The 21,270-nt window shown below is 44.6% G+C and overlaps 1 long non-coding RNA gene across 2 annotated transcripts; it reads right to left on the bottom strand.

Annotated features, from left to right (window-relative positions):
- Positions 1 to 6,232: 6,232 nt before the first annotated feature.
- On the bottom strand, positions 6,233 to 20,391 carry LOC116942650 (uncharacterized). 2 transcript variants are annotated; one of them, XR_004402824.2, is made up of 4 exons: positions 18,342 to 20,391; positions 16,966 to 17,228; positions 16,120 to 16,177; positions 6,233 to 7,376 (listed from the first exon to the last, which is right to left on the bottom strand). It is a non-coding gene; the product is annotated as an uncharacterized LOC116942650 (long non-coding RNA). The 2 variants fall into 2 exon arrangements; XR_004402823.2 differs by lacking the exon at positions 16,120 to 16,177 and having other exon boundaries at positions 18,342 to 20,387.
- Between the last annotated feature and the right edge of the window lie 879 nt (positions 20,392 to 21,270).

The raw sequence follows: 21,270 nt of genomic DNA, 5'->3' as shown, positions 1-21,270 counted from the left end.
AATCTGAATTGCCTCGTGAATAAATCTCTGATAAAAACCCGTGAGTTTGCAAAGAACCTTGGTACCGGAGAAAATTATATCGTGATCACCCACAGTGTTGTAATAGTGATCAGCTATGGCAGAAGAATTCGTTCTGCCGTGTTTCAAATCTGATTTGTGCTCGCGAATTCGGTCAGAGACATGTCGTTTCGTCTCCCCGATATAGCAGTCACCACAGGTGCAGATCAATTTGTAAACTCCTGGGTACTGTAAGTCAGGAATGACATCCTTCACGGAAGGGATCAGGTCACGGATTTTGTGTACTGTATTGAACCGGACCTGGATCTTGTGTTTGTTTAGAATATTGGAAATCTGTTTAGTAACGCCTGCTATATATGGTAGTGTGATGGTTTTGACCGCAGTATCAAGTGGTTGTTTCTGTACTTGCTTCCCCCCTATACATCGTTCATCATGCTAAGTCCGCCAATTAAATGCTAATTTTTATGCTAATTTCTTTGTCAAGGCGCTCTGCTTCCTCTCACACAGCTTAAAGGTCGCGGTCTGAGCTTGGCTGTGTTCACTCCAGCGCTGTCCTCGAGACAGTCTACTCCCTTCACCTGATGAAGGCCACTTGTGTTGTGTCCGAAACGTCGTGATTTTTTTTACGTGACTTTACCGAATAGAACCAAAGAGTATGGATCCTTGCAGTCACGAAAGCTTTAAATCTAGAAATGATTGTATTCCGCCTGGCGGGAAAAACAAAAATTACACAGATCCCGACGCATTGGATGCACAACCAACACCGGTATTCAAACCAAAATCACACACCAACACCACATGGATGGCAGGGTCCCAAACCACCCTGCTACCGTCCCATCCCTCAGGTGGTGAGAAGGCGAAGACTGACATGTCTAGCACCCATCTACACACACCAATTAACATTCTGGACGTCTAACATTTCTACATCCCGGGTCGAGAAGTAGTACTTCAGGGTCGACACATGTACTGGCTCAAAGAAGTCACGCTTCAAGGTCGAGCCAGTATGCTGCACCCCAATGTACAATTTTGGACATTTTACAATATCCCTGGTCAAGGAAGTCATGCTTCAGGGTTGCCCCAGTATCTAAATTTAAAAACATACATATAAAAGCCACTTGACAAAAAAAATCTACCTGGTCTTGCCCAGAAATGGCAGCCACACGCACGAACCGCATCTCCGAGGCTACCCGTGCTTGTACAAAATGGCGGCCGCATGCGCGAACCGCATCTCCGAGGCTACCCGTGCTTGTACAAAATGGCGGCCGCATGCGCGAACCGCATCTCCGTGGTTTCCCGCGCTCGCACCAAATGGCAGCCGCATGCGAACCGCATGTGTGGTTTTCCCGCAATCGCATCTCAGCAGCTCTCCCTTGGAGACCACAACGGACATGTCACATGTTCACACCCTCCGCCTTTCCGACACATCGCCGCAGCCCGTTGCAAGCGTCGGCCATATCGGGGGAAATTTAAACCAGCCTCTCTCCAAGACTCGCATTGCAGGAATCAGCTGTACCAACCGAGCTGAGAGTACACATCACTGACACATTCCAACTTACAACGCAGCCCCTGGCTGCACGCCATCGAGCGGAGAGAGCGACGCCATTTGGCGGCAATTCACAGCCCCATGCACCCATGATCTACATAGAATCTAAGGGGTACCCTCGCACAATTTTTTTCGTTTGTCGAGCAACAACGGACAGGAACCATCCAGTGACTTTGTAACACACTGAACCCGTCAATCCAAAATCCCCCACAACCTTAACCACGGGATTTACACGGAGCTCAGGCACCCAACTCAAGAGCAAAACACCATACACAATGGTCCAAATAATCGACAATGTCGTGCAATGCGGTATATGCAGTATACGCAGTCCGTACATCGTCAACCATTTGGAGCGATGCTCCATACAGTCTGCACACAATCAACAATCATGAGCAAAGCTCCATACAGTCTACATATCGCCGTGGACGAAGCTCCAGTCTACAAGTCATCAACAATCACGATCAAAGTTTCCTACAGTCCACACAATGTTGCAGTACGTACATCAACAAACGGGACTCCGCAACAAAAAACGATGTCACAATGCGAACCATTAACACGGCAACCCACACGATATTAACAGGCTCAGGGCACCCAACCATGACCTAAAAAAACAGCCTCCTCAAAGATAAACGATCCCAATGCCGTAATTAACAATGTTACAACGCAGACACCCACACAGATGCCGCATCCATCCGCCACTCGCACAACCCGATTAACACGCTCCGCAACCCAGCGATTAAAACACGCAATCATAACCGCAACCCGGCGCACGCAAGATGGGTGAAGTGACTGCAAGGGCCAGGTATGTCGTGTCACGACTCGCCTGAGAGGCTTGAAGAGCAGAGGACTGCAAGGTGGAGACTTGCGACACCCTGAAGAATCTTGGATGGTGAGAACGGCATCCTCTTGTGAACTGGTCCGGCCTCCCGCACTCGAACAGAAGACGGGGGCACCACCGAGATGGCCGAAGATCTCCCTCCACAGGTATTGAAAAATGGCGGGAACAGAATTTTGGCGGGAACCACGTCCCGACCGGCCACCAAAATGGTGGCCAGGCCCACATTCTAAGCACGTGAATTTCCCGCCTGAGCACCAGCGGCAGCGTCCTCTCCCCACGGCTCCGGCGCTTCTCTCCCTCGATGGCGGCAAAGCAGCAGCGTGATATCCATCCCGCCGCCCCGCCTGCAGCGCCATCTCTCTCCTTCACCAGGGCTGCACTCCCCAGGGCTGTCTCGAGGATGATCTTCCTGCCGTCCCCTTCGTATGAAGGCATCCAGGTAAGTCGTTGTCTTCGTGCGCACATTGCACTATACTAGGATAACACCTAGCAACTAATTTCCACAACTTCTGACACCAAATGTAGTGGGATAAATTCAGGTGCACACTGGAGCTTTGGAGGCAACACTATTTATGATCTAAACCACAACGGGTAACTCTTAACATTAACAGGATAACGACATAGGGTGGTAACCACTGTTCCTAACTTGGCTAACGCACTGGGATACAAAATTTCTGGACCGGAGACCGAGGATCGTAGATGGTGCCTTCATCTCAGAGTTCACCCAGCAGAATAGCTTAGCTCTCCATCCACATCCCACTTATAACCACTCTGGCGTGGCCGGCTCCGCCCCAAGCCACGCCTCCCTTCCCAATCCTTCAGGAAGCCCTGAGCCCCCAACCACGTGACCCCCTTGGGGCCCCTGGCCCCCCTTTATCCGGTCATGTGTCCTGTTGGATTCACACAGAGTGTCATTGCCTGACAAGACCTCCGTGACACCCGCCTACAGCCCCCATACCGAGCCAACACATGTACTGTACTGAAGAAGCTTGATTCCATCTATCAATTGGCCTTAAGATTTACATTGAACTGCCCATATAGAACTCACCACTGTGATCTCTATATAGGGTCAAACTTAACATATCTTAATGTTCGACGGCTTGTGCACCAGATCTTATTTATTCACGATGTACTTACAAAAAAATCCGCAGACTACCTGCTGGATCTCCTCTCTGTTTCAAAGAACAAATTTGACCTCAGGTCTTCGCTCATCTACCAGCTTCACATTCCCTATTGCCGTACAAAAACCGGAGGAAGGGCCTTTGCTATTGATGCCCCCAGGGTCTCGAATGCTATCGCCAATAAACTGCAACTTGGATCACTACCTGTGAGATATTTACTCAAAACTGCTCGAGGAGTTGTACACCCCTAGCTGCCACTGCTATTCATTGGCGTAAAATAAAATAAAATGTCTTGCTCCGGTTGACGCTGCAAAGTATTATCTGTATTTTGATTTAGCGTGCTGATCTTAAAGGTGCATTAAACAATTTGATACTCCGACTGATGCTTCTTTTGTTGTGGAGTAACTCATGCAGCCAGCTATGGCTCTAGGGTTTGGTGTTACAAGTTATTTATGTAGTTTATTGTAAAAAAATCGGTCACAGTCCCTATCATCACTGTTACATTGCAATTATGGCTTTATTTTTTGGTGATTTCGAAAACGTTTTTGGTTTGGACATATTTGTTTTGTTGTAGTATGGAGTTAGACTGATGGCCTTAATCTAAGTTTTTTGTGGTTGTTTTTTGATTTGCATCCCACTGGGATTTTTGCACACAGCGTTAGTCTACGGTGCTTTTTCAGGAACATTTTGATGTTTTTTTCATGGATTTTCTGTTTGCACAGTCACAGTCACTTTAAGATGTTTTCTTGCTCGTGTTTTTGTTTTTTTGTTTGTTGTGGTTGCCAATTCTAGATTTAAAGCTTTCGTGACTGCAAGGATCCATGCTCTTTGGTTCTATTCAGTAAAGTCACGTAGGTAAAAAATAAAACAAAAAATCACGACGTTTCGGCCACAACACAAGCGGCCTTCATCAGGTGAAGGGATCAGGCTGTCTCGAGGACAGCGCTGGAGTGGAACACAGCCACGCTCAGACCGCGACCTTTAAGCTGTGTGAGGAAAACAAGGTGCCTTGACAAAAGAATTAGCATAAAAAATTAGCTAATTTCGCTAATTCCTTTGTCAAGGCACCTTGTTTTCTTCACACACAGCTTAAAGGTCGCGGTCTGAGCGTGGCTGTGTTCCACTCCAGCGCTGTCCTCGAGACAGCCTGATCCTTTCACCTGATGAAGGCCGCTTGTGTTGTGGCCGAAACGTCGTGATTTTTTGTTGTTTTATTCTTTACCTACGTGACTTTACCGAATAGAACCAAAGAGTATGTTGTGGTTGCACCCGATTCAAGAGCCGAATGGCTCACAGGGCTATACCAAATAAATAAACTGAAACTACTACGCTACGAAACGTCGTGAGAATATTATTGTTATTTTATTTTATCAATTTATTATTTTATTCTCATTCTACGTGACTTTACCGAAAGAACCAAAGAAGATACTACGCTACAATAATGCTTGCGTGCAGATAACTAATATTTAATTATTAGGTTGTTAATTATTTTTAGGTGTGTTTTTATGATGCTGCGACGGTGTACTGCCAGTCTGTGCTGTGGCCTGCTGATTATTAACGTCAGGTGCACTGGCACTATTATCTACACTGCTAATTTTGCTTTTGGCCATTATGAGTGTATGCCAGTCTATAATCTATTGCCTGCTTCTTTACCTCACTCGGTGTACCGCCAGCCTTTCATGTCGACTGTATCCTGCTTTTTCAGCTACCGATCGTATTGCCAGCTTTTTATGTAGACTGTAGCAATGCTTATGTCATTAAGTCGCCGTACTGGCAGTCTATAATCTAGACTGTAACCTGCTTCTCAACATACCCGTGCGTATTGCTGCTCTTTAATGTAGACGTATTTCAGCGTATTTCTTCAATGCATTTCTATTGTTTCGATTGCTCACATCACACTATAGTACTGCGATGCTGATTAATATATTAGACTGCTAAATACGTTGGACTTTTAGCTACAGCCCATTGCAATTCGTCTATAGTTTTATTACATTCGTGGGAACATTACCCATTAAAATTTTGCCGTACCGCAACCTTACTTTCCAAAGTGGAGAGCACGCAGGGAGGTTCAATGCCCCAAATATTTTTGACCTTGCTTTCTTACGGTGGGTGAGGAACATTGAGAGACATTGTTCTTCCATACCAAAAAAAAACCATCGCACAATTTCCTGACACTAACTGAGCATACGATGCCCTACAAAAACACATTTTCCTGTCGCAAGGCCAAGATGGGTGCCACGTCAAGTTTTCTCCAATTGAAAAGCTGCAGGACAAAGACATCCTCACAAAACTGTCTCCTCTAAAAAATGTTATATTCCTTCGTGATCATGGACAGAGGAGGAAACCACATTATGGTACGCCAACCTCTTTCAATGTTGGTCGATGAGTATGCCAACATTGAGAGTGAGCACCTTCTTTGCATTCAACTGAATCAAAACTGCCTGCGTGTGACCAGCATGCTCATTTCTGGGACACCATCAATGCCAAAGAAGATGCAAATGGTCACAATGTGGGCTGATTAGTTATTTTGCCTTCATCCTTTACAGCGCCACCAAGATACATGCATGGGAAGACTCGGGATGCCATGACGTACATCAGCCAATATGGCACGCCCCATCTTTTCATCACCTTCACTTGCAATCCCAAATGAAAGGAGATCCAGGTTTACATTTATCCAAACCAAAAGCCACCAGACAGACAGGACATCTTAGCGAGGGTCTTAAAACTCAAAGTTTATTACCTCATTATGCTTATTACGACCAACGAAGGCGGCCTCTTTGGATAGACACAGTAACTTGCACACCATTGGGTGGCAAAAACGTCGTCGCCTCATCCTCACATTTCGCTATGGATGAGGGAAACAATTCATGCAAGTCACATCGAAACATTTATCAGTGCTGAGCTACCTCACCCCCATCAAGACCCTGCCCTTTTCTATGTGGTCTGCAATCAAATACTCCATGGCCCATGTGGCCAGTTCTATCCAAATGCGCCATGTATGCAAGACAACAGGTGTACCAAGAGGTATCCACGGAACTACTTGAAACACTCAGTTTGCCCATAATGGCTATGTTAGATTTCAAACAACGCTCAGACCTGCCACTAACTCGGAAATTAAGGCTAACAACCGGTGGATCGTTCCCTACTGCCCTCTTCTGTGCAATATCTTCCAGGCCCACTTTAACGTGAAATTCTGCTCTTCTAAAAAAAGCCATCAAATATGTTTGCAAATACATCAATAAAGGCTCTGACATGGCTGCCTTTGCCTTACAAAAAAGTGTGCACGAGCTTAACCTTTTTTTTCCAAGGAAGATACATCAGCAACAACGAGGCCATTTGCAGAATTATTGGCTTCCCCATCCATAACCGTTCCCCCACAGTCGTCCATTTGCCACTTCACCTCAAATGGTCAACGCATCTACGTCAAAGGAAATGACCAACAGGCCCTGGCGTCACAAGATACCACCTTGATGGCGTTCTTTGTTTTGTGCCAAAGTGACCCATTTGCTGCCAACCTGCTCTGCCATTAAGTTCCCTCCTACTATACATTGACTGCTAAAAAAATGGAAGCGACGTGCTGTTAACAGTGCATCTGATGCCTTAAGATGAGTCTGCACGGTTCATCCCAACAATCAGCAGTGCTACTTTCTCCCAATGCTTCTCCATGTTGCCAAAGGGCACACCTTTCCAAGACCTCTAAACATACAGGGAAGCTTGCAATCTTCGTGCAATTCTTGCACATGATCACCATCTTCATAATGCTATGACAGAAGCTTCTGTTGGTCAGTCCCCTTTCCAACAGACATTGCTCTTCTATAAATCTTCACGTTTGCAGCCCATTTAACCCCATGGGATTCTGGCAAAAAAATACAAAGAGGGCATGAGTGAGGACATCCTCCACGGAGCTCAATGACAAAATACAAACCTCGACGTCAACTTTTCTGATGTCATCTTGAAACAGGCCCTCATCCTCCTTCAGGACAAAATGCACTCCATTGGTGGAAAATAGCTCACGTCAAATGGGACTACCAACACCCAACAGGGACAACCTGCATGCCCTTGCTCAAGAGATCCTACGTGAAATATGCTATTATGCTTTACAGATTCTTACATTTATTTAGGAAAATTAACCAAAGCTGATAGATGCACAAATATAAGCCTACACGAAAATCTTGGAAGACATGGAGACTAATCGAGTCTTTTTTTTCCTTGATGCACCTGCCAGTACTGGGAAGACTTTCGTTTTCAAACTGCTCCTCGCCAAGGCTCGCCAGAGAGAAAATTGCTCTAGCTGTGGCATCATCAGGGATTGCTGTGTAAGTCGATGTGTGTGTGTGTGTGAGTCCATGTGTGTGCATTTAAGTCCATGTGTGTGTGTGTGCAAGTCGATGTGTGTATGTGTCTTTTTTTCACGGGCAACAGCAGATGTGTGTGTACGTCGATATGTGTGTGTAACTCCATGTGTGTGTATCTAAAGTCCATGTCTGTGTGCGAGTCCATGTGTGTGTAGGCCAATGTGTGTGTGTGTAGGCCAATATGTGTGCATCTTAGTCGATGTGTCTGTGTAACTGCATGTGTGCTTAGGTCGGTGTGTGTGTCGCTGTATGTGTGTACGTCGATTTGTGTGTCCAACTCCGTGTGTGTATCTAAAGTGGATGTCTGTGTGTGTGAGTCTGTGTATAGGCCAATGTGTATGTGTGTGTAGGCCAATGCGTGTGTGAGAGTCTATGTATGTGTGTGTAAGTCGATGTGTTTTTGTGTGTGTGGGCCGATGTCTGTGTGTCCAAGTCGATGTGTGTGTGTCTTTTTCGCCTGGGCAACGCCAGGTACTTCCCTCTAGTCCCCTATAAATTACTTGTACCGTCAAAAATGGGTGGTCGCGACATGCGATTCCCACCATGGATCTTCTACCGCATTGCTCCTGTAAACTGTGGTATCCAAAACAATGCACAAGTAGTTTTGCATGTAATCCCGTAAGACCAGAACACTGTGCACAACTGCGCAACAGTATGGGCAAGAGGTTTAGCATTGCTCAGTGCTTTGCATATTATTCCTAGCACTATTAAAATCAAATCTCTTTTTACAAGTACACACTTGCATGCATAATATTACAAACGCATTCACGTGCAGACCATGTGTGCGCCCGTGTGCATATCATCGTGTTTAAACACGTGGTGAGAAGTGAAACCTCAGTAGATTGGCACATGCAATCCCGCATAACATTTCATGACCATTGGAAACCCACTAATGCAAGCATCTCTCTCGTGAGCAACAACTTACTATTTTCCAGTATTCATTGTGTTACAAGGGGCAACCCGACCATAATTAAGAGCAACCCTTCCATGGCACATCGAGACCTTTCTCACCTCTCCTGAAATGGACAAATTGCATGTAAATTTAATGACATGCCAACTGCAGTGCATAGCTTGGGCCACAGCCTGCCCTCACAACAAGGAATGCGTCATCGGCGATACAGCCTGCAAGTCATTTTAGACGAGTTCCTGCGGAGGGCTTCTCAACGCTTTGCGCATCGCCCTCAATGGTGTCCCCCCCCCTCCACCAAGGTGTGCAGATACTACTGGTTCTATTGTCTGTAGGGTATGTAGGCATATGTAGAGTCCGTAGATACTACTGACTATATATGCCTATTAAAAACATTTCTTTTTTTTTGGGTTCGGGGGAGGGGACAAACGGAAAAACGGAACTCCAGGCTTTTATGGTAGATGTCGGATGATACGAAGTACGCGGCAATGGGTGTGTTCATTTGTCAATTGCATGGCTATTTAAAAAGGTAGAATGGCGATACTATTAGAACCAATGGCTACATGGCACTGACATGATCATTGCGTCTATATTTAACTCCTTTGGCCCACCTACGGACTTTTTTTTTACAAAACCCATATACTTTATACACTTATTTTGAAAATATACGAAAAACTGCTAGGATTTTTTAAAAATCCTGGAGTAAAATATATTTCCACTCGTGAGTATAGGTGGATGAGCAACAGCACAATCACTATAACGTATTTGAATTCGTTAAAAGGAGTAACGGCATTGAGGTTGTTGTACACTGCAAGGAATAGAGGATACACGCCATAAGTATTCATGGTGGAAGAACAAATAAAATGTTTTACTTTGTATAAGCAAGAGATATCAGTGGTTGGACCTGGCATGGGGAGTGAATGATTGGAACTGGGTGGTTGGGAGTTGACCTGTTTAGGGGGGGGGGGGGGGTCACGATGTTTTTTTTTTACATTCGAGAGCATCAGATGTTTCTATCAATTCATGTTTGATGGTTGAGTAGCTTTCGTGAGCGTTTATCCATGTTTATTGTGCTGCGCACCTGAATGGTTTGCTTTAACTAGCTCCTGCGGAGGGCTGACGCTTTACGCCTCACTCGTCACCCTCACTGATGATGTGCGCAGATACCATGGACATTATTGTACGTAGGGTGTCGGCATATATGCCTACAAAATAAAACATTTGGGGGAGGTCGAGAATTTTCGGAGACCTGTTGGACTAACCTTTCACCCCACATTTGGGGGGGGGGGCACTTTCTAGAACTTTTAGATTAAGGCTTTTGAAAGGCTCAATTTATTTGACAGACAAACGGACAGCGGGCCTTTTATAATTAGATGCCGATTCAAGAACCTCTTAAATAAATAAAAAATGACACACCACTTAAAAAAATAACATCTGTCAAATTAACTGCTGGATGAAGGCCTCCCGCAGTGCCATGTTAGTCACAAGAAGTTTGTTTACTTTACCTGACCAAGCTGGCCAGTGTTGGTTGGTGAAGGGGGTAACTCGGCCTGGTTCAGATATCACTTACCACCTATGTTAGCCGTGGCCAGTAATCAAAAGACGGTGTAGTGTTTATAGCCACCTTAACCCAAGTGCATTATTGGTATTTTTTTGTTATTCTATTTATTGCATGCATAAGTGCTGTCTAAACGAGGCTGTATCCTGGCAAACCATTAGACAGAAAGTAAAAAAATGACAGCCAGGTGGCATAAAGGCAGCATGCTCAACTCAGAAATAGATTTGTCGAGTTAAACCTTAAGCAGCGCCATCATACCTTGTTGACAAAATATGATGTCAATGGCAGCGGGCACAATAAAAACAAACTTGTTTAGTCTTGACTTCAGTATGCATGTATCACTTTTTTCACATGATGCTCTGCCCAATCATTTAAAAATTTCCACCCTCCGAACTCCATCACAATTGTCATCCGATTCTAACTGCACCCCCCCTCCCGCACAACATTTGTGAATTATCTTTACTTAGTTAAAGCACTGTCAGCCTAGATTGCGGTGATGGGGATCCGTTTTTTCATCTGTTGTCGAGTACAGACCCAAAGGCCCAAAATGTGTTTCTTGAATAAGCATAAGTAATATACTAAGTACTGGCGTGTGTGCCATGTTAGACCAATGCTCACTATCCAGAAAAAGTTCGTTGATTAAATTTAACGGTTGCTCTTTTCACACCACATTGATTTCGTCAGCGTTTTCTGTTTGTTATGTGGGCTGCTACATCCAGTGTCTGGAGACACATTTAGTATTTAGATGCCCTGTAAATTTGTAACAAAACGCTTTTAACCCGACTCATGATTTGACTGAGGGCTCGAGGTGTAACTGTTCTACACCTCCAGGTGAGTCGTGGCAAGTGCATGAAACTAGACTGACATTTGTGGATGCGAGAAGATATCTGGAAGGGAAAACCTAGACCACAAGGACTGCAGTGGCAACTAAACAAAGCACAGAATGAAATTGATAGGGTAGGTGTTTTTGTAAACCCAAAATTGAAATACAGCAGCAATTGGAGTCATATCAAGCAGTCAATTCCTGAGTTACTGTTTTAAAAGGGAGGTAAATACCTTGGGATAATCACAACCAGACATCATGGGCATGCCAACAAGAGTAATGAATGAGAAGTGTAGAATCAAGATATGGATACGTAGCATTCAGGAATTCTACGTTGTTGTTGTGACATGTGATTTCGATGCAATCGTAGGCAAAGCCAAACGAGGACGATAACAGGAAAATGCGAGAAAGGGCGAGAAGAACCAAAGAGAATAAATTAACAAATAGGGCCGAGTTAAATGAGCTGGGCATATGCAATGGTTGCTCCAGACACCATTTATATAAAAAATGAAGCTACAAACTAATCAAAAATTTATCCTCCAATAATTGTCGAAGCCTAACAATTGCGGTGCCTCTGTAGTTCGCTGTCCGAATCCGTGGGAGCAAAGACCCTCAACAATTGAGATTGTCTTTGCTACGCAACTCAAATTCACAATGATTTGCGAAAAATGCACGAATTACCAGGTAGATAAATAATCCCTTCTAAAAAAATGTGACTCTTTACAAAAATATAAGAATTGGTCACGGAAAGTCAAGAGGGAAAATTACCAATGCCATTTTGGAAGCAGGTTGGGACAGCGACTACACGACTAGGTAAAACAAAAAAAAATCAGATCTGAAAAAGATAACCCAGTTAATGAAGGAAAGCAATTATAATTTCATTCCTTGAAGAAAACATGTCTGACGTTGACTGTGCTATTATTGCATCAGTAGTTTAGCTTCCAATGCAGTGAAAAAAAATCACTGAATTTCAGGATCACATATGGAAGGTGTAGCAAAAACAGAGGCAAATGAAGCACAGTTTGTCGTCACTAAATAAAGGGAACAGCATTTACAATTTATGGATTGGCATGCATTTAATAAATATTGAACACAAATACCGTTGTGTGCAATATTTGTCGGCTACTCAAAACTCGTTTCATAATAAACATCAATAACATTATGGCATGTATCATTTACTCTTAGGAGGTTGCAATCAAGTAAGAAAATCCCAAAGATGTCAACGGTCACCACTGCTGTCCAGCATGGCAGCAGAAGTTGTGATGGGAACACCATGACATCAACTAGCAGAATGTATTATGGGATAAAATAAATAACAAATATCTGTTGTGGTTGATAACTTTACGGGATCAACATGGAATACGGAATAGGTCGCTTGAGTTTCAATATAAGAGAGTGGTAGAGGGTTTGATATAACCAAGACAAAGAAACAGGACAGACTAATGAAGTAGGACTAGCAAGAGTCGTTTGATGAAAAGTCGGGTGTGCAGGGCAGTTTTGTACACGTGAAGGTTGGACACTAAAATAAGATGGAGAAATTGATGTGGTAGTGGAGAAGGTTCTCCATGAATTGTCTTGACAGAAACAAAAATCGGCGAGAAAAGATGGAGAAAATTGAAAGAAAAATATCAAAGTTTGGCCACTAGATGAGATGTACAGAAACACTAGTCAAAGTGTCAATCAAATTGGAAGTAAAGCAGAAGGCAGAATGGATGTAGAATTTAAAACATTGGAAGGATAAGAAAGACGAGTACGTGGAGTACACATGAATCACGACGAAACATGGGAATATGATCGTAATTGTTAAACGAAATTAACAGTTCCCCTTATGAAGAAATTGTCCAAATCCATGAGAAGATGCAAATTTCATCATAAGCATAAGCCTGCGAAGCGAAACCACGTAACTTTAATTACGAGGTTAGCTTGATGCGACGGATTCGGGCCGAGCGCTGAGACGGGAGCGAGGACACATGCTGGAAAGCATGGAAGGGTGAATTGTGGCAGTAACCCTAAGTTGTTTGGGGTGCATGAGGTTGAGTGCGACTCCTGTTGCATGCGGTCCCTGTTGAGGGAATGGTGGCCATGGAAATTCGCCCCTATGGATGTTGGACGGGATCCAGCCTCAGGAAGGGAAAAACACTCCTTGTCAATACGTCGGACTGTGTGATGTGTCGGAATGTGTGAGTCAGAGGAGGTGTAGTTCGGGATAGAGGTTGGCTGAGTTGGTTGCGAAGTGCCATTGCTTTAGTCCCCGAAACTTGCACTGGCCAGGTACATGGCCGGTGGAGGTCGTTGGAATTGGACGGCCATGGTGCGGGTAAGGGCGAGCGAGATGTTGCAGCCGAGCTGCCATAAGTTGCGCTTGGAGCCGCATGTTGCCTTAGTCTTGCATCATTCATCTCCAGTGTTGTGTGGTCGGGGTCTGGGGTGTTGGACGGGCCGGGCCGCTGTAATCGGACGCCGAGTGATGTGTTGTTCCACCCCCAGTTGCGAATCCCTGGCCTCAGAAGTGCCTGAAGACCTCAACCCCCCCCCCCCCCCGGGTTGAGTGCAAGCCCTCTTGGCCATTGACGGCCACAAATCTGCCCGGGGAGAAGGACCGACGTCAATAACGGGACATTTCGTTGACGGATCGCCGTGATGTTGTTGGTTTGTGTTGTGGGCGTCTGTATGTTCAAAATGTACGTGGCTTGGCGGGATGATCGCGGGGGTTGTGTGCGTGTGTTGTTCAGAGTTGGCGTTATTGTTGTGTTTCATTGCGGTGGTCTCCATTGGTGTTCTAAAGTGTAGGTTGTTCCTTCAACCCCTAAACAATTGTTACGTATCGTGTTAAACGGTTGATTCAGCCTAAAAATAAATTGTTGAAATTGTGTTAGCCAAGAACGGGTATTTTTTGTTTTAGAAGGGGGGGGGGGGTGATGTAAAGACAGTGCGGAGCAGATAGCGGGACAGTATGGTTCCCCGGGATCATGGTTATTAATGGATGTGCTAATGATGATTGACGAGACTAACGTTGACGGAGTCACGTGAGGGAGAGCACGGGATCCAATGGCGGGGGGACGTGTCATTTGGGCGGTGATCGACAAGAGACGGTGCGGCGAGAGAATTCTGGAAAAAATGGCGTGGCCGGACCAGGCGAGCTTAAGAAGCAGCACAAGCCGGAGCTGTGGGCTGTTCGGGTTGGGGTTCGCTGCCGTCGCCCTGGATCGGGTCGTCTCCATCGTCTGAGAGTTGTCTTGAGGAGAGACGTTATGTTGGCTCTGAATAGAGTTGTGCAACTATCCCGGTGTATAGTCACTCGCTATTACTCGTTGAGTTGTCAGAGGACTATATTCATTATAAATACACAAAAAGACAAGACGGTGTATCCGAGAACTACATTACACATGTTCAAACAAAGATCCCCCTGCATAGCCTGTAACAGACTGTTAGGGCAAGTGCTGCTAGCGAGCACCTATGAAGGCTGGCACGGCACACGAGGGGGTGGAGGGCCAGCACTATGCCCGGCCGCCTTTGTCTCCCCAGTGGCAATGATTTTCACACACCGCACCAGGTACTCATGAGGCTGATGCGACCTAGGGGAGGTCCAGGGCCAGTTCAAATTATCGTCACTGGTGTTGGCCGTGAGCAGGAGTCGAACTCGGGTGGCCAGGTTTGTTGCATAGCACACCAACCCCTACACTACCATTCCCCACAAGTTGACCACACACGTTTCTCCATTATAGCCGTCATTAAAAATCTAAACTGAATACGTCTCCATCTCTTTACACAATGAGGGCTGTGGAATCTCAAAAGGCGTTTGTCACTGCTGTTATTACTTAAGACACTTTTTTCAATACTTGTGTTTTGCAAAAAAATATATAGCTATCAGAGCACTTAAGTTGTCTCCAATTCTCTATAACTCACTTGTCTGTTACACATTAGTTGACCGTATTTCTGTATTCCTTCTTAGACATTCACCTTGGGCTGGTCTCACACAGTTTGATGGTAAAATATGCATTCTTTTTCTAATAAAAAAAACTACCTTTGTTGACTTTGTCCAATACAAGAAATGTGGTACTCAAAAAGTGCTATGGAATAAAACCCATCTACATCTACCTAAGGGTTTAAAAAAAAAACATTTAAATATCAAAACAATGTTTTGAATTTCATCGAATATGACATTTAGTCATGGTTTAGTGCTATTGTATTGCAGCAAATCGAATGCTTAAACATGTCAGCGTTAAGCATTAAAAAAGTGCAATTTTTCTTAAAATCGTGACATTAGCAAGTGGACTTCTTCAACAATCACGGTCATGCATGTAAGGAACGCGCAGTTATTCCAAAACAGATATTCACAGCACACCCACCTGACAGATGCACGTGACAGTTGTACCATCCCATTTAATATGCTTTTTTCTCCCGTTTGGCGCGTCGGATATTGTTATGTCCCGATTTCACATTCTCCGATCGGATACGTCTATATACCATGTCTGGCATATTCGCTTTCAATGTGATTTTGGGGGGGTCTGTTGGCAGCTGTGTGATCAACTGAACCGACTTTCCGCAATAGTTCCTGAAGCTGCAAGCACGTGTCATGAGACGGAGGACATCAGTGTAAACTGAAGGCTCGGAGCGCTTTGGTTAGTATTGTTGCCATGAACCAATAAACAGCCACTTGGCCTCTGCCGTGACCCCATGGATGTCACGGTTACGCGTGGCATGTTGATCAAGTGTTTACTTGCATGTGTAATACGCACACATCCATATTGGTACCGTGTGCCGTAAACATATGTAAAATTATAGTTGCTCTAAATCAACATTAGCCATACGCAGGCTGTCGAAGATAAAGTGCCCGACTTCTCTCGACAGGCAAACCTGAGCCAATTGCGTTAATTCCACATTACTACAACAGGTGACAGTTTAGTCACATGATAACCACTCTGAAGAGAAGATAAGCGTGCATAATTTACCCACCAATAAATGAATGGACTGGATCGTGTTCACGGTGCCTCCAACGCACAGCGCCGCCTAGCTGGAAATAATAACCATTGCAGTGTTTATACAAAGTGTTAACGCTGTAACAAGTACGGTATTTACTGTTATTTATAATAACTGCATTTTCTGGCCCATCCAAACCTAAATTTTCTGGCAAGGGTGGTATATACTTCTAACACCCTTTTCAATTAAAAGCTAAAATTAACTTTTAATTATATGTTAGCGGATCACCTGAACGGTGTTCTCTCTCACTTTTAAGGTGCACACAGGATGAAATATTACTTGCACCCTAGCCAATACGCAATCCACTGCGCGTTCAACTCGATACATTTATTAATTAACATTGTGAGTAGGAATGTACCAAACTCTATTTCGCCTGGTATACAGGAGGCCGTGGGTTCGATCCCGACCCTGACGCCTGTATGTTTGGAGTTAGCATGTCTCTCCCCATCCACATTTAGAATCAAACATTTAGAACACTTGGTTACTATACATTTCCACAAGTCACTTTGTCGAGCTGTTATATGTGGCCAGGTCGCTTCTGAAAAAGATACAGAGCGCAGTGGACCTTACGTGGCAAAATAAATACAGTCGTTTAATTTTAACTAATTAAACAGCTTATACAAATATGAAAATATTAGAATACCACAATTCGATGCATTCCTCTGCATAGGGAGCATAATAATTAATTTCCATCGATGAACGGACTGCATTTTCCCACCGATAACGCCCGTTAGAATGCGTTCACCAACGTGGCAATGATCAACAGCTCGCTAGGATAGGTCAGCCTGTTCCGTGGGGGACCCGAGCTCGATCCAACTTTACCGGTCATTGAACGAAGCTGACGCGCGACCTTGTCTCAGTGGTCGTTGGCACGCTGGAGTGGAGGAGGTGGCTGAGCGCTGCGTGGGGGTCCCCCCACCACCACCTCAGCAGCGGTGGCGATCGAGCGATAGACGGAGTCGGCGTGCCGGGGAGCGCGCTCTTCTGGCCGATGAGCAGCGATGCCCGGGCACTCCCCCCCCGCCCTCACCTCGTCCATTGCCAGGGCTCTTTAGGTTGGTTCCGTGCGGGTCTATAGGTTGGCGCTGTAAATAACGTCACGAAGTGGCCCTTAAAGAGCCGCATTCGGCTCCGGAGCCGCAGATTGTAGACCCCTATCCAATGCCAATATGTCATCAAAGCTTTCAAGGTTAATGCGCATTATATGGCGATGCTGCTGGGTTGGCAGTGGTGCCCAAGCACAATTAACAAACCACTAACTCGTCGGCTTCACTGCCTTAAAACATTAAACGGATATCATAACGTGACGTTTCAGGCAATGGGCCTGCCTAACTGCGTAACAAAAAATCAAAGCGCAATGCACCATGAAAAAGGCCATTGCCATAAAGGTCGCCTATTGTACGTTAGCTCTTAAGGCAGTGCTATTTACGACTTTGTGCGAAATCCACTTCCTTGAAAGTTCAACATAGTGCAAAGGAATTAACCATACCTTTGTAACGGATGTCACAGTGGTGCATACGCACAAATTGCCCGTTGGTCAGATTCTCCCACGTCATGGGATAATGTAATCTATACCCACTGGCTCAGGGTTATACACAGAAAAGTATCGCAGCAATGCTCGTTTGAGCAGGACATCACTTTTGTCTAAAAACTGGAATATTAGAAACTCAAACCCAGCACGTTTGTCAATAACACTGCTCGAAAAAACGTAAACATAACATGCGACATTCGCCCTTCTTCATAGCAGCGAGATGTGCCAACAACCACACATATGCACATAATAGCCGTGTACTGCATCACCAACATTCTCCGGCTGATAAGCGACTATTAAACACGGCATGTACGTTGAACTTCTTTCGCATCTTACGTAACCAGCCGTGCTAATCGAAGTTGAGAGGCGGAGGACGACAAATAAAAACACCAAAAAAAAGCAGTTCTGAAGAAAGGAGCTTTTAATCGAGGATTTTAAAAAAAGTGCATCGCTCAAGTGGCTTCCTAATATCGGAAGAGTCCACGATTGAAACCACGCGATGCAGGTGATCGTCTTTGTTCCGATAGCGAGCTAAAAAAAAAGCCGCTGCAGAGAGATGACCGTCTGCTTCTTGACCAGTTCAGCGAGGTATTTCCATTCTCGTTTTACAAGCATTGAAAACGGAAACCGTACTGCACAACACACGAATCCTGGGTATCGTACTCACCGCGTACCGCGCAGGCAACAGTGCGTACCGTCATAGACACACACGTACATGGACATAAAGCGAAGCATCACTTCTGAGCCCAAACATTTTTCACCAATTATCGCTCTCCACATCGTCCTTCCCTCCATCCAACCCCTTTCACGGAAAAAAAACAACCGGTTCTGAAGATTGAATTAACAAGCGGAATTAATGACGTCACTAAACGCCCGGTAATTGCGCCCGTTCTTAAACAACAACAACAAAAACACGCGCGCGCGTCCGTATTCATTAAATCTCATTGTAGATTTCGCATGAGCTAATTAAAGTTGCGCTTTATTGAGTGAAACTTGATTGATGGCTATCGGTGACGTGCGCGGTACAACGCGTGCGCGCGCGCATTTGTTGTGCGCGCACCTGTTTTTAGAGTGATTCGTATGGCCGCACTTTTGATTTAAAACGCTTCCGTTTAACGTTTCCCTTTAATGAACTACCGCGATAAAATTGCTCTCGGGGCTACTGGCGCGGATGGGTTGGGGGAAGGCGAGCTCATCTCGCAAACCCACGTGCCCAGGCATTTCTTCGCTTCGTAACTCTTAAGTCCACGAGCCAACGGTAGCAAATTCTCCAAGCATCCGCCATGGGCAGTATACACCATTAATAGAAATCGTAGGTTACATACTGCCTATTTTGTAGATTACATGCCCTATTTGTTTTCAGATTGTGTGCATGTTTTATATCGCATTTATTTTCTTGCAAACGATATTCCCTACCAAATACACTTTGGCACCATTGTGTGTATATTATTCTGAAACAAAGCTACAATAGCTACCTTGCTATCATAAGTATTTGTGATCAACAGGACAGCGTCTTCGAGAAAATTAATGTTAGCATTTGCCACCCTAACAGGTACCCAACAAGCCATATTTTTCAGGACCCTCATTAAAAAAATCAACACTCTGTAAGTTTATTTTGGGGAAAACGATCGGGACAACGATTATCCCTTTACTGAATGTCATCCCCTATTGTTGAGTCACACAGCAAATGTTCACAAATCCATGGTATCACTGATTACGTTACAATTGTGATGGTCAACTGCAAACGTACACGTTAAGTAGCTGCTCAATTGCCTTACGCCGATTCCTGGCCACGTGTATATCCTTGAGCTGTCAACACATTTCCCGTGGTGGAAATATGTCCAATTAACATTTATCACAAGGTACGACTTACATATGATTTGCGATGAGTGTAGCTGTTGTTTTCGTCATTGTCAGTCAGCAATTTCCCGACATCATCGGTCTCATATTCTTAGTTTTTTCGTTAAAGTTCTACTCACCTGGTATCAACAATCAAGGGTATTTCCCTGTCCCCAGACGACCTGCTTGTCAGTTTTGATGTAGTTTCCTTATTCACCAAGGTTCCTGTACCTGACACCATTGCAATCATTGAAGACTTGGTTCATCAAGGACTAAACACTGAGGTACCCCCCCTGGTGAGACACTGTTTAACCAATACATACTTCACTTGGAATGGAACTTTCTACAAACAAACTGAGGGCACCCCAATGGGCTCCCCCCTTTCTCCAGTTATAGCTAACATTTTCATGGAGAAATTTGAGACTGACGCCATCCAGACTGCCACTCTGCGCCCAACCTTATGGAAGAGGTACGTGGATGACACTTTTGTCATCTGGCCACATGGCCGGCCTGCTCTAGACCAATTCTTCGACCACATCAATTCCATACACCCAGCCATCAGATTTACCATGGAAGTCGAAATAGATGGCAAGATACCTTTTTTGGATGTCCTAATTAAAAAGAGACCTGATGGTTCAATGAGCCACTCTGTCTACAGGAAAGCTACCCATACGGATGCTTATCTGAAACCGGATTCCCACCACCATCCATCACAGAAGAATTCTCTCATCAAGACTCTGTATCATAGAGCCCAATGCATATCCGACCAGGAACACATAAGCAGTGAACTCAAGCACGTACACCAAGCTCTTAGGGCTAATGGTTACTCCGACTATACAATCCGCAAAGCTATCACTCAAACCATGAAGAAGAACCCTCTTGAGGAGCCTTTCAAAACCATCACTTTACCCTACATTGCTGGGATCACAAAAAAGATCTCCAAAATCTTGAATAAACACAAGATCCAGGTCCGTTTCAACACATTACATAAAATCCGTGATCTGGTTCCGTCTGTAAAAGATGTGATTCCGGACATACAATACCCTGGTGTCTACAAACTAAGTTGCCTCTGTGGTAGTAGTTACATTGGAGAAACCAAACGCCATATCTCGGACCGCATTCATGAACATAAAGCAGACCTTAAACACGGTAGGACCAACACCTCGGCCGTAGCAGATCATTGTTCTAATTCAGTAGGCTCACATGCCATTGACTTTTCCAAGACGGAGGTTCTTTGTAAGCCATCTGGCTTCCATGAGAGATTCGTTCATGAGGCTATCCACATATACAAACACAGAGACAATTTCAACCGAGAAGATGGATTCTATCTTAGCAATCATTGGAAAGATTTGATAAATCATTTCAGTTCTTGATTGATTGTTCACGCTTACAGTGGCTTTCAGACAGCATACATAAAAACAAATTTCGTCTCCCCCCTCCTCTTTTCAAAAAATAGATGGACTAGTCCTGGCAAACAGCCAATCGTTGCGCGTGACGCAAACGTTATTTTTATATATATAAATAAATAAATATGCCGTTTTCAAAATAAATTTATGCAAACCGACACACCTGATGATGACCGTTTGAGTTATGGTCGAAACGTCGTGAGAATTTTTTATTGTTTTATATATATTTTGTTATTTTGTTGTTTCTCTTCAACGTGACTTTACCGAAAAAACTAAGAATATGAATTACTGCAGTCACGAAAGCTTTAAATCAAAAATCATCGGTCTCGCCCTCCGAGACCGATGATGTCG

This window comes from Petromyzon marinus, chromosome 15, assembly GCF_048934315.1.
Source record: "Petromyzon marinus isolate PM22_M1 ecotype Great Lakes invasive population chromosome 15, UKy_Petmar_22M1.pri1.0, whole genome shotgun sequence".
NCBI lineage: Eukaryota > Metazoa > Chordata > Hyperoartia > Petromyzontiformes > Petromyzontidae > Petromyzon > Petromyzon marinus.
This window is presented reverse-complemented; position numbering and strand designations above follow the sequence as displayed.